At 34.5% G+C, this 13571-nt stretch overlaps 1 pseudogene; it reads right to left on the bottom strand.

The window, feature by feature from the left end:
• Positions 1 to 13571, bottom strand: part of LOC149543775 (uncharacterized) — a 158232-nt pseudogene that overhangs the window by 129399 nt on the left and 15262 nt on the right.

Below are 13571 nucleotides of genomic sequence, written 5' to 3'. Positions count from 1 at the left end.
AAAGACATTATATTTGTACTAAAGAAAGTATACCCATGTACGTCTGGAGAATTCATAAATGAATGTGAGCACATAGTGGGCTCTAAAAAAGGAGTAGGAAAGGACATAAGATCATTATGAACCAACTACAAGGATTCCTTAGCACGAGTGGCTAATCTCGAAGGAAAGGGATCTCAATGATTCTTTCCAAGAATGCATCCACAAAAAACACCATCAATGCAAGAGATCTATTATAGCCCAGAAAAAAGTTTCCAAGTACTTGATTGCTATAAGTAGTGGTAGTTGACATGTCCAAAATGCTCATGCCAAATCTTGTTCACAGAGTCTGTATGTGCAACAAGAGAAGGACCCACAATTTTTGAACTCTCAAAGCCATCAAATTGCTATAAGTGAGACTGGGGATCCACACCACTAGTAGGAATAACTAAATTAGGATCAAGGAGATCTCAAATAAGCACATCATATGGTGAGAACTCATCTGTCTTACTAGAGCCAGAAAGGAAAATCTGATAAACTAAAAGAAGGTTTGTAGAAATTTCAGGAACTAGAAGAACATCTTGAAGAGAACCACCATCTAGTGAAAATGAACTTGAACTAAGAATTGGGAGCTATGTAGAGTCACCAACTATAATATGTGATGTGGCACTATGAACAAGTGTGGTGACCAAATCTTGTGAGTGAGTCATATGGTGTGAAGCACCAGAATCAATGATCCAAGATGACTCTAAAGACATTGCTCATGTATGAAGAGCATGACCCTTCCCCATAGATGAGGAAGGTGGCTAAGGAGAGAAGATGTGATACTACTACATGACGTCCTCTAAAGCCTCTAACCATTTCCAACTCCTAGAAATTGGATGTCCTTCCTTGCCAAAAAAATTGCAAGGATCACTTGTGGACTTCTTAGTCTTGATGGAAGACTCACCAAACTTAGAAGAATTACCCTTCTTAAGGTCAGATTGTGGTTTGGAAGTAGATTGTGTATATGGCTTGGAGGGATGCTCATAGCCAATTGAATCTCTCTTGGGCATCGCTGCCTACTTTTTCTTCACTCTAGATGATTGTGCAACCAATGTTGTAGTCATTGATCCTGATGGAGAATCCAACTAGGAAAGCTTGGCCTATTCTCTAGTCAAATGATCACAAAATTCCTCAAATGTGGGCATGATGAAATTAGTACCCAATGCATCCATAGTGGAGTTAAAAGTAGAGGATAAAATTTGAAAGTTTCCCCAAAGCTTTGACAGTATCAAGAAAATGCATTCTTTATAGATCTTTGTCTTGCCACAACCTTGTAACAACAATATTTGTTACTTGAATTTCATCAAAAAGTCCTCAATGGTGGGGAAAGTATTAGGTACAAGTTATGTAAGCTCTACCTCAAGCTGAAGTGCCCTAAACTCACTAACTATACCAAACAAGGTCTTGAACTTGAGCCACATTTCCCGAGGAGTAGTACTCTCATCAAGATGAAACTATAAATTGTCTACAATACTGAGAGAGATAAGACCCATGGCCTCATCCATCTTATTTGTATGATGATATGTCTAAAATGGACTCTAAACTAGAGGTTGATCCTCATCCAAACAAGAACACAAACCCTTGGAATGAAGTAATCATGTTATGACAACTGCCCATGTGTGATAGTTATGTGGGTTCAGAGAAGCTAGACAAGAAGTTGTCTCGGCCATTATTTTAGAGAAGGCCTTTTGGTTTTGAAAGATAGTTTTTGTACTGAAGTAAATGATAGAAATAATGTATTCAAACACCCCCCACAATACAAGAAATGAATCCCCAACAACAAAAATAAATGTGTATAAAATGAGGAGAGAAAAAAGATTCAGATTAGTGACTGATGTGCCTTTGAAAGATTCTAATGAAGAGGATGGTAGATCTAGATAGATCACTACAAGAGCTTTCCATTTTATTTTCTTTTACTAAAAACAGAGCTTGAACACAAAAGATATGGCCCCTAGAGTGCAAAATAGAAGTTTGGCATTTGACAGTGAAACATTGTCCTTAAACAACACCAAAATTTAATAAAACCTATACCATTGCGACAAGCTTGGAACTAGCTATCTGATGATATTTTGTTTTCTAAAAATAGAGTTTGTATGCTCAAGTTATGAGCAAAAAATTAAACATTGCTCCTTGTGGCCTAGAAGAGCATCCAAAGTGTTGATGTAGTTTTGACATCAAAAATTTAGGCCAATAAATTTGACGGTCATTTGGCTGTTGTAGGCAAGAAAGGGACTTGCTGATATGGCAGGTGACATGGCACTAACATGGCAAGTCATGTGGTGCTGATTGGGTGCTAAAGAGGTGCTAACGCGACAACCACGTGGTAGCGTTGACATGGCGGAGACCAGAAACATGGGTGTCACATGTCAACTACAGAGATGGTTGCATGGCAGTTGGCTAAGTATTGGCTAGGGATGTGGTAGAGCAGTGATCAGTGGGTGGTTAGCTAGTAGTGGCAGCAGGAAATAGTGTTGTACTTAGGGGGTGATGGGGTCGCGACGACAGACACAAGCCAACTGTGGGTTGCCACGTGGCAGCCTGGGACTAGTCCATTTGAATTTCTTAAAATTATTTTTCCTCTTGCCTTGTAAGGTGTGTTGGAGCCTTTAAATCCAATGGTATCCAAATGAGACAAATTGTATATGGTAATGGGGGTTTTGGGAGCTCTAAGTCCAATGGTAAGGTTCATTTGAGGTCAAAGTGCTTCAAAAGTTTGACCCTCCCCCCTCCCCAAGATTCACAAAAATATGCAAAAGGAGAGAGAAAAAAGGTCTCCAATGACAATTTTGTCCAAAATGAATAAAATTTATTAGAAAATAAAGGCTTTTGGGCCTTCGAAATCCAATGGTGAGGTCTATTTAGACACAGAATGCACCAAAAAATGACCCCTACAAAACCGAAAAAAAAGGGTATTTGAAACCCTTAAATTGGAAAGCTTCACAAACTACCTTCAAACATGAACAAGAAGCTATGGGAATGCCTCTAATACCATGTAGGAGTTGGTGTGCAAAACCCAACTTCACAGAATCCATAATGATCACCTGGAAGAAAATAACCTATTACAAGGAAGAGAGAAGAAAGGAGAGAAGAGTGGCTCTCAAAGATTAAAATATATTCAATAGAGAAAATAATGAATCAAAAAGTGTTACAAAATACAAGGGGATCAATCCTTATAAAAGGAGATGAACCATTCTCAAAAAGGAAACCCTAAAGAGATAATGTGACATTTAATAAAAGAAAAAAAATATTAAATGTCACATGCATGAAGAGTAAGTAAAAGATAATAAACATTTTACTCTAACACAAAAATCACTTTTCTTATGGTCATAGGCATAGACATTGATACTAGCCCAAATTTAGGCACTAACATGACCATAGCGACCACTATTATCCTCTTGACTGGAAAATGCCCTCTAGATAAACCTTGTAGAATATTCCTAATGGATAAAGCCTTAATGAAAAGTACCACAATGAAGGGAACCTTGGCCATGAGTAGCTCATAGAAGGGAGTCACAACTATGAATACCTCATTGAAGGGAGCCTCAATAGAGAGAGAAATTATGATGGTATGTAGATGGTACAACAAGTAGGTTGTATATTCAATTAGCTAATGTGCCTTGACAAAGGGAGCCTCAGTAGAGAGTATGTCAGTGAAAGGGTCCTCGATTGTAAGTACCTTTGCAATAGGAGTAGCAAAGGGTGCCTCAACAAAGGGAGGCTCAATGAAGGGAACCTCGACAAAGAGTAACTTGGCAAAGGGAACCCCAACCATGAGTACCTCAATAGAAAGTAGCTTAGCAATAGATGGAACCTTGATGATAGACAAAATTTCATTTGCAAATAGAGCTTTGGTGGCACACAAAACTTCACCGATGAATAGAGTCTCGATAATGAACATCTCCTTAGTAACATGCATGGTGACCTAAGTAGCCACTATGATGGATGTAGCCATAGTGACAAACACACAATGGTGATAGAGACAACCATGATGACAATGGGCACAACTACGACTACGATGAAGGTGATAGATATAGCCACAACAATGACAGACACAGACTTGACAATGACAAAAATAGACTTGATGATGAAAATGGGTATAGACTTATGACAAAACTAACAATGATGAAAGGCATAGACCCAACAACACTAGACACAGACTTGACATTGATGACAGACACATACTCGATGATAGTGACTGACACAATGACAGTGATGGACACGAGGATGACAAAAGATATAACTATGACAATGATGATGGACATGGTAATGAAAACAATAATGGTGATGGGAACACATCCTTGGTGATGAACATGAGTAGGAAGATGGACATAACTTCAGTGATAGATACATAGCCTTGACAACAAACACAACTTCCATGCTTGATAGTGCCTTGAGGATGAGGACAACTAAAGGATAACTTCATAGTCAACCAATTGTAGATTCTCTTGCAAGGAATCATTTGTAGCATCTCCATGAATTTGAAAAAATTGTTGGTAGATTTTTCTCCTTATGAGGATCACCAATAGGGCCCAAATTTTCATTGATGTGATCCACGAGTGCTGGGAGGAAATTAGTGCAAAGATTTTCATCATTTCCATAATCTTGAAGTTTCAAGTACTTTCCACTTGTAGGCATAGCAATAGATTCTTGCGAGTCCTCATGAGACTCTTAATTTGCCTCTTGTGCTTGTATGACTTCATCTTGTAGCAACTTATCAATCTCCCACTTTAGACCATTGTTGAAGAGTTTATTGCATTGATATGATAGATACTTCATTCTTAATTCAATATAATCCTCCAGAGATATGTCTCTCTCCCATCCACCAATCACCCAATCTTTCTTGATTATCTTTAATGTCTCAACCAATGCATCACTCAGTACCATGATCTAAACTCAACGCCTGATAGGCTAGCAAGAGCACCAAATCTGATACCATTGTAATGTTCCTGATGACACACCTAAGAGTAAGTACATAATGGAAACCACCTGAGGGAAACCACTTGAGGGACATGTGCCCTAGGGAAACCACCTAAGGAAATCCACTCAAGGAACAAGTGCCCGAGGTAAACCACCCAAGGATCAAGTACCCAAGGGAATCCACCTAAAGGAAACAACCCAAGGGAAACTACTTGAGGGAAACCACTCAAGGAACAAGTGCTTGAGGGAAACCACCTATGGAAAACCACCTGAGGAACAAGTGCCCAAGGGAAACCACACTGGAGGTAGCCGAGACCACATCAGAGGGAGCCAAAGTCCACATTGGAGGAAACTTGAGGTAGTTTGAGAGGAATATGAAGGCAATAAAAAGGAAGGTGAAGGACATGGGGAAGGAAGATGCTTAATGCCAAATTTTCACCAGATACCAAAAGTAAGCCTTGTATAGAAATGTAATAAATGGTAGACAATTCTCAATATTATATTGTAGACAACGATGACACTCAGACTTGCTAGATCCAAACAAGTAGTATAGAGGATGAAATAGGGTGGGGCTAAATACCATCAAAACCAGAAAGTCAAGTAGGGAAGATCTTTCACTTGCGAAATGACAAATAACACAAAAATCCAACAAGAATTCACATACAATAAAATAATCCAAATCACATACCTAAAACAACTTACAAGATGGCCTTACAAAGGGCTTCAAGGAAGCTTCCTGAAGGATTACAAAAATGCCAATAGTTTGACAAGTTACCACAAAATAAAATAGAGAGTGTGTCCCTTATTAATTAAATAAGTCAGGTTGTGATATTATTTGATTTTTAGGACCATTTATTTAAATGTTTTATTAAAAATTGGGGACATTACATAGGCCCTATTATTTTATTCAATGGATTTCCTAATTTAGATGCACTTTGATAGGTCTAACTTGAAATACCGCTAGGTTGGCATTTTGAGTACCAAGGTCATCTGACTACTGGGCATGCATGAGGGTGCTAGAGCACATGAACTTTTGGGAATGCTACTTACTTAGTTAGCACCCTAGGGAGCTCCACTCTTGTTTTTTTTGGTTCATGTTTCTATTTTGGGTGTGTTTCTCTTAATCTTAGACTACCCTAGTTTTCCTAAGTGAACTATGGTTCTATCTACTAGAATGAGGGAGTGAACCTTTATGCTTCCTTGTGATTGTGTGGTGGATATTTTTGATGTATTGTTCATGGTTGAACTCTTTCAGAAGCATATGAAGTTGTCAAAGATAATTCTCTCTATTATACACATTGTCCATGTGAAGAAATTATAAAGTATTATTTGTGCATGCCTATGAGGCCTTGTATTGTAATAGATATTTATTTTAATCATTTATGTACTTGGAAAGGGTATCTCTAGGCAAACAATGCAAAAGTAAATCAATATTTAATTTTATTATTAAAAGCGAAATGTCAGTTATGGTAAAAAATGCTAGTTGATAAGCTATGAATCTAATGTGTTAATGTTATTTCATATTGTTAAAGAAAGAAATATCTATCTTTCTCTACTTGTTTTTATAATTGTAATTCCTAAATCATGTTAATTAAAATGAATTATGAATTGTAGCTAATATAGCTTTAAGTAACAATCTTGCACAAAACTTAATTAAATTGTGAAGTTTTTGTAATATTTTTTTCTTTTTATTTAATTTACTTTCTTTTCTTTTATTAAATTAATTTAAGTTTTAGTTTTTAAATTATTTTAATTTACTTTTTAAATTAAATTTATTTAGCTAATAGTATATTTGTGAAAGGACTTCTATTCTTTTTATTTATTTATTTTTGTATTTTTCCTATTGATCTTTCATAATAGATTTTTTATTTAAAATTTATTGTAAATGATTATTTTATTTATATATGATAAATTGAATTTAATTAAATAATATTTATTAATCTATTTTTTTAAAAATTAAAAATTATATTATCTAATATATTATTAAAAATAATTTTTTATTCCAAAAAAGGTACAACTACTCATTTGAATAATAATAAGAATATATGTATTAATGTTTATTATGCCAAGATAGCACAAAATTAATGTAGAAGGCAAAATTGAAGTATTTGCAATGTTGTGGGTAATGTGATTTACACAAAATTTGCTGGTTGCGCACGAATTGATCTACGAGACATCATTCCGAGCAACTGCTTTTCTAATTGTTTAGTCTAATTAGTATAATAAATTTATTAACAAGGTAATGCATTATACTAACAATTAACAATTAGAAGTAAGTGGTGAGAAATATCTATAATTAAAATATGTATATTCTTTCTCAAAATTCTAATCTTATATATAGATAGTTTCTGCACACATAGTTTGAAGGTGCAAATGATGCTGCTACAATACTCTTCTTCTACAATATTGAATTCGATTTGCCACCAGTTTTGCAAAGTCTTCCTACTGCTACAAAATCTAGATTTAGAAATGCATCTCCTGTTTTATTGTTCATGAAGTAGAAGCACCATCTTGAGCTGAAATCTATGATTTGGCTTTGGGTAACCTTTTAACTCCTTCAAAAAAAATCACAAAGGCTAACAGCAGCTTCATCCACCATGTTGACAATCCCCAAAATCTAACAGCAAAGGAAGCTCATCACCTTCATCATTCTCATTTTTTTACCACGTTTGATGGGTAGCATCAAACGTGGAGAACTGACCATCCGTTGGAATCTCGCCACAAAGCTTGTTGTTAGAGACAATTAAAACAGCTAAGAAATGAAGTCCTTGCATTTCAATTGGAATCTTGCCTTGCAGATTATTATAGGAAAGGTCTAGTGATTCTATTATCTCTAGCATTCCCAATGTATGGGGAATTTCTCCACTTAGATTGTTTCTGGAGATATTGAGGATTTCTAGAGAGGTCAATACATGTTACAGCTGATTTCCAGAGAGGTCAATACATGTTACAAGTAACAAAATAGAGTCCACATATACCAACCTATTTTCTTTGTTGGTGACTGAGATTTCTTCATTGTAATAGGCAGGTGTGCCATTTTTAGATTCTACTGTTGAGCTTCCAACTTCAGCCATTCCTGTGGCTAACTTCTCTAGCTCCGGTGGAATGAACCCTCTCAAACTATTTTGTGACAAATCTAAAACATGAAGATGACTGAGATTGGCCAATTGAGGTGGAATAGATCCTGTAAACATGTTTTTCCTCAATACAAGTATCATCAGCAGAGACAATTTTGATAGCCAAGTTGGCAACTCTCCAGACAAGAAATTAGTTTCGGCATCTACGATCTGTAAATTAGAACAGTTGGAAAGACTCAGTGGCAATTTTCCCCTTAGCATGTTGTCATTCAGATGTAGCGTCTGGAGTTGGTATAGCCTTCCCATTGTGGATGGTATCTCCCCTTCCAAACCAGTATTTGCCAGGTTCAATCTTGTTAAAACTGAACAATTGGTTATGCTGGATGGTATCTTGCTAGATAATCTATTATTTGAGAGACCTAAAACCAGGATTTTAGGAATGAGCATGCCGATTTGGCCTAGGATAACCCCGGTGAAGCCATTGTGAGAAAGGTCCAAAACTTGTAGAGACGGGGAGGGCAAGGGAAGAGGACCACTCAACCTGTTATTACTCAGATCTAGGGTTAACAACATTTCATTCAAAATTGGAGGAAGAAGGCCTTGTAAGTTATTGTATGATAAATTAAGATTGTTGCCAATTTTGGATCCCAAAGCCAGGATGGAATGCTTCCAACAAGACTATTGTTAGAGAGATCCAAACACAGTAATCTACGCTGTGTTGAAAGAAATATAGGGATTGAACCTCTAATGCTACAAGAAGCCAAACCTAATACTTGAAACTAGATTTTGGGTACCCAATGAGGATTGAGATAAACAGTCAAGTGATTGTAGGATAAATAAAGGCGAACAAGGTCGGAGGAATTGTTAAAAACCTGAAGAGAGAAATTGCCAACTACTTCACCAAAGCTTCTTCTCCAAATGACCCAATGACCCCTTTCTATACTACTCCTGTTGGTAAAGCAACAACCGAGATTAAATCTAACCAACGGCTGAGATTAAGACAACTCGACAGCCAATAATAGAATTGGTACAAAGTGTCCAAAAGGAATCACTAAAATTAGTAAATAATAACCATTTACTAATTTTTGGAAAGTGGACAAACAGCTGCCCAAACCACCCATAAATACAACCGCTATTCATAGATAAGGACGAACAGCTGTCCAAGCTACCCATAAATAGTGCTGCTATTTTTGGGTCAGAAATAGCAGCTGTCCAACTAACAATAATTAACACTCCCTCTTAGCGAGGAAGCTATTCTACATGACACCCATCTTATCTCTGAAGAAGATAAATTTGGCCTTTCCCAAAGCCTTCGTCAGAATGTCTGCTACCTGCTCATCTGTAGGTATGTATTGTAGTCAAACAACTTCCCTTTGTACACAATCTCTGATGAAGTGATATCTGATATCTATATGTTTAGACCTATCATGAAACACTGGATTCTCAGACAACTTGATGGAACTCTGATTGTCACAATGTATCACAGTAGTCTCAACCTCCTGACCAAACAAGGCTACTAACAACTTCCGAAGCCATATAGCTTCACATGTCGCCATGCTGGCTCAAGTCTATATTTCTTCTACTTGAGAAATACAAATTTACATCGAAGCTGGCTCAAATCTATGAACCCTTTCTTTTTTTCAAGGGAACGTAAGTTATTAGTTCACTTCTTTTGAATGTTAAGTATCAACAATTTATTAGGATGTCTTTGTTTCTAAGTCTAAAAAAATTATGTTGTCATGATCCATAGGTTCAGCATCTCAAACATAGAAGATTTGTTGAACAAAATGTCAAAGAGAGATCAAGAGAATTTCAACTTTGATGTCAAGAACAGAGACTGGAAACACTATTTCATCAACTGTCATATTCCTGGACTTGTAAAATATGTTATGATGAGGGACTGAAAATATATGACTTGTTAGTTTGTTCTTATTTTTCTTGAAAAAGAAGTGGTATATGCCTTTTTGTTTATGTGTTAGCATGATATGTCATGTTAATAACTCTATATTGTAACAAATTGCATTGTTACAACATTTTAGTGTTTATTATTAAAAAGTTTATTTGGTGATTATAAATAAAATTTGAATAAAAAGGTATTAAATAGTTTTAAAAATGTGTCAGATTTAAATGTTATAATTGTGTATTTCTCCATCCTAACAATTTCGAATCAGCTGCCAAATATAACAAACATTGAATGAAAGGAATGATGAAATAAGATAATTGCAAACGTAGAAACTACACCATACCAGAAAACAGAAGACTAAAATCGGGCAACAAGAGATTGTAATGTTTTATAATGGGATTGCAATGTTTTGGAAATACATGAGTACTGAAAATTCCAAGAAAATGACAAGGTGGCAATTTTTTTCCAACACGAACAAAAAGCCTTCTTAATGGTAAGCAAGTAACTTTATCTTGTATGTTGTACAAGTGTATTTTCAAAAGCAAAGAACATTCAATACAGTCTTTTGTGGGTTTTACCTTGAAATTCGACATCCTTTTGGTACGTATAAATTGCGGTGGAAAATTTAGTTTGAAAAGGAGATGTTCACATTTAAACTATTGTTCAAGTTTTACTTAGGTCAAGGTCAAGTCTATCAATCTTCAATTACAGTCATTTCAACCACATGGTCGCTTGTGATGTTGCACATGTTTACCAATGGAATTAGAGATTCCCTTGAAATTTTGTTCAAACTTTGTCAATGAGATGGACTGCATGGAAGAAATTTTGAGCTTCTAAATTTGATATGGCAATATAAATTATTACTCATATTTGTTAAAATGATGCCATACTATATGTTTAATTATTTTTTAGAATTAAAATGAACAGATAAAACTTTATTGTTATTGTTGTTAATATTATTGTGCATATATAATGTATAATGTATATGAAACTTAAACAACTTGTACTTCCTATTACAATCTTAATGTGAGAAATTGATTAAAAATAAGTGCCTCAAAGAATATCTCTAAGTATTATATGTATAATCATCACTTTAGCAACAAAGTTCATTCCAAAATTTTGAGGACTAGTTAAAATTTAGAAAATACTTTGAAATTATATATATGAAAAGAGTTTAAAATGGAAAAATATGTAATGTGTATAATGCAAATATATAGAAAATTGTTAAAGTAATTAATGCTAAATAATTTGATATCAAAAATTATTATTTTATTCTATTAAAATAAAATCTAAAATTTAAGTTTAAATAAATATTTTCATTTAGAAAAAGTGTAGGTATGTGAAAATGATATACTAATAATTATCTATTTTATTTATTATAAGTAATCTTGATGTTTATCAAAGAAATTAAATAATAATATTTTATTATTTGATATTTTTATATTATATTAATCTTTAATATCGTTAAAAAAATTAATTTTTTATAAATATATTAAATAAAAATATAATATAATTTTATCTAATGTAATATATAATAACTACTATATAATAGTTATAATACAATACAAAGTCATAGTTTAAAAAAATGTAATGTCATATACAGTATTATTGTAATGTCCCACTAAAATTCAAAAAGGACAACATAACAATTAGAGGAAAAAACATTAAAAATAACATCAAGGAGTTTAACCTATACACATCAAGGTAATAACATAGTCACAATACATCGACATGAAGCTACACAAATAGATATAAAGAATTGTTGAAACACATATGACTACACGAACAAGAAGTTGCATGAGGAAGCATGTATAGTGAAACATTATTATACAAGGCTCTCAAAAAACTTTAAAAAATACTTGATGGATGAAATATTTTTCACCCAACCATGTGGAACCTTGTGTCCCACTCTCTTGAGATAGGAGATAACACAAGGCCCCACACCAAGCTCAAACACATACAAGGAAATAGCATAAATAATCCCATCAAATAAGAGAAATACAAGGGTAGCCAACATAGTACTAGAGAAACAACACAAAAATCTCCTATACAAGAGGTGTATCTAAAACAAATACAAGATTACTACTCTCTAGGCCTAGTGCCTAGGGGGACACCATGTGGAAATGATCACCTCACTAAGCCAATGTGTCTCTTTGCTAGATCAATGCCCCATAGATGACTAGACATTCTCAACTCATCCTCAAAAAATAGCACATGCATACTCTAGGCATGGGTGAAGCACCGTGATATTTTATTAATGTAGAATCCCAAACCATGTTAATTTTAATTAGTTATCACTTGATTAAAAATCCACAATGGGTTACCCAAGACTAGCCACTTTGGGCTCTAACCCCCACTGCGAGCCACCTTCGACACTATGTATGTATCAAGACCCTCTTATGTGTTAAGAATATAGCTTCATCAGATTGAAGCATTCATATCATGAATAATGATGAATGCATATTTAAGTGTGATGTCACACACACACATATATTAATATCTATCATTGTATGCTACAAATGTCCTTAACAAATCCATATCGACAGGGTTAATGAATTGACATTTCACATTGGTTGTAATTAAGATGAGACACAATTATGAATGGGTGTGACTCCCCATGGAAAGTGCCAAGAGGGAAGTCACAGACATTCATGATCATGAGCCCCTAGTAGCATACTTACATCTCTGATGGTTGTAGGAGAATACGATCAACAACCAAGGCATTGTATATTCTTCAACAATCATCGATCTATCCTTCCTTCAGTTTGAATAATCTACACTTTACGTCTATCATTCATCGATTCTCTATAATAGCAAAGAAATCATATAAATGTTCAATCCACATTATCAACAAGGAAAGGAAAGGAGCTAAGAGAATCAGAAAAGACATTGCTAACTATTCTTCAGATGTACAAACTTATTCTCTAGAAAAGATCCACAATTAACATGGCATTAGAGCTTAATTAGAGAAAATTAGAATTCAGAATTGTTCTTTGCCTCATAGAAATCAAACTCTATCCAAATCAAAATGGTGAACAAAATCAAAGTAGAAGATCAATTGGAAGGGGCTGCAAGCTTCTCCTCATGGAAAATTTGAATCATAGGCTTACTTGAAGAACTTAAATTAGAGTCTTTTATAGAAAAAGACATTAAGATGCCTAAAGAAGAACTAGAAAAAAATAACTTGGACAAGATGAAACAATAAAGCTAAGAAGATCATAATTGATCTGCTATAAGAGATCACATACTTCCGTCCATAGCAAGATTGAAAACAACATATGAATTGTTTGAAACTTTAAAAGATACTTTTGAAATAAACAATGCAAGCAAAATATCATCATTAAAACATCAATTCCTGTTCATTTAAAAATAAATAAAGGAGAGTAATGACAAATTATTTTTTAAGAATCTTTGAGATAAGAGACCAACTTGCCACTATTCCAAAGTTTGATCAACTCAACAATGAGTGTATTCAAGAAGAATTTTGGTTAATCTCTAGAGGAATCTGTACAAATCAAGAAGGGGAGATTCAAGCCTTACATACCAACAAAAAGGGGAAGAAGAGGAAATTCAAATCTAAGAGAGGAAATAATTATCAATACCACAAAGAAAAGAATCTATCCAAAGTTCAATGCTATTCATGTGATAAATTT

The sequence above is a fragment of the Cupressus sempervirens genome, chromosome 8, assembly GCF_028749045.1.
Source record: "Cupressus sempervirens isolate cs-2001-9-10 chromosome 8, ASM2874904v1, whole genome shotgun sequence".
In the NCBI taxonomy this organism is placed as follows: Eukaryota; Viridiplantae; Streptophyta; class Pinopsida; order Cupressales; family Cupressaceae; genus Cupressus; species Cupressus sempervirens.
This window is presented reverse-complemented; position numbering and strand designations above follow the sequence as displayed.